Source organism: Pundamilia nyererei, unplaced genomic scaffold (genome assembly GCF_000239375.1).
Source record: "Pundamilia nyererei isolate P.nyererei 1_Seehausen unplaced genomic scaffold, PunNye1.0 scaffold00663, whole genome shotgun sequence".
Classification (NCBI taxonomy): Eukaryota; Metazoa; Chordata; class Actinopteri; order Cichliformes; family Cichlidae; genus Pundamilia; species Pundamilia nyererei.
Genome location: NW_005188064.1, coordinates 86,700 through 88,472, shown reverse-complemented (window position 1 = coordinate 88,472; position 1,773 = coordinate 86,700).

Here is a 1,773-nt window from a genome sequence, read left to right as displayed (position 1 = left end):
TGATTGTGGAATAAAAGTATGAACATGTGTTTATAAGTTACACTTGTGTTTGAATCCTGCAGCTTATCACACATTTGATTTCCATGTGTGACGACTGCAAGTGTCCAGAGTGAGGACAGACTGAGGGACCCACTGCTGCACATCATCTGTGAGGCTTTGCAGCCCTGATCTGTTCACAGACTCGTGGATGCACCACAGGCTCTGTAAACAGATCTGTTATAGAGCCTGTGGTGCACACTCGGGTAAATCTGGTCCAGAGTCACTTTGCTATCTGGGGAGAACCGAGAGAACCTAACAGCTGGAAAGCATGTCTGTTAGCTGTGCCACTGCAGCTGCTCCCAGATAAAGATGATGACACTACAAACATTTGTATAGTTCAGTTTTATCCTTGTTATTGTGGCATATTAAGTGTAGGTCCACTATGCAAACTTAGACAACAAAACACGCTAAAATGCATTTGCCAACAAACATGACAGTGACTGTATCTCACTGTAGGACCACCAGTGGGGAATTACAAGCTTCCCCTCATCATAAAATACATTTTAAAACAAAGTGTGTTCCTATAAAAACTCCTGCTCCCACAAAACCTGCTGCCAAATTTAGACTATATCAGCTCCACATCTGTGAGGCGAGTTACAAACTTTAAGCCCCATTTTTGTGGAGAAAAGAGTTTGTGTCCACATCACGAGACCGGAGAAAATGAACAATCTTTTACTTCTGCAAAATTCTACAGGAGAGATCAAACCGTGACCGGCTGAGCCGTTTTCACCACAAACACACTAATTGTGGAGGACTGTGTGTAATACAATACAAGTGTTATTTGTCACATACACAGTACCGGATATAACGAAATGCTTGGACAGGCTGCGGACGTAGCTGCGTCACGTAAGAGCTTGTTTTTTTGTTTTTTTTAGCATGGGGGGGTCTAGCAGGACCCTTACTGGATACCGGATGGGAATCGAACTTGTGACACCCGATCCAAAGGTCGCTCCACTACACTACCCGGTGAGATCAGATTATCCACCATTAGTCACTGTGACCTGTGCACAAAGGAAGCTGTTGAAGCCTGCACAGGGCAAAGTTAGACAGCAGGCGCACTTATGACTTTATGCATCTGGCTTCTTAGCAGCAGTTACATGTGAAATATCACAAGCTCACCTTTGCTTTCACGGACTCTTCAAACTCTCAGATTCGTCATTATGAACTCCACGCTGCTCCACGTTTGGGTTGAGCTGATGCAATACAGTCCACGTCCTTGTTTTTGTAGCTCTGTATGAGCCGTGGAAAATAAAGTTGGGGGGGAAAGTTGTGGAAACAGGAAGTGATGTTATAGTTACGTTCAAACTTGGCGATGGAAGAATCTTACTCTGCTCTGTGGTGTGGCCAGGTGCTGGTGTGACTGTTGTTGAATCAAGAGTGAAGATGAGATAACTTATTTTAGCGACACGTGTATGCTAGAAAAAGATCCCAGCCAGCAGATGTAACTATAAAAGAACTGCTGTCAGCCTAACAGGTAAATTACAGTAAGGTAACTTTGAAGGAGACAGTTTGTGCAGGAGCTGTGTGGGTTGTAGCGTCAGGGTCAAACGACGCTGTAGACACGGCTGTCTGCACAGAAGAATAATCAGACACGAGAGAAAGATCCAAAAAGCACTTCCTGTCTGAGCCAGCTGCTCACTGTGGACCACTGAGCTAACCATTCAATCTAATGCATTATTTCTACGTGCGCAGCGATGTTCCCGTTGAAGGGAAGGAAGGCTGGATTCAGAAAAA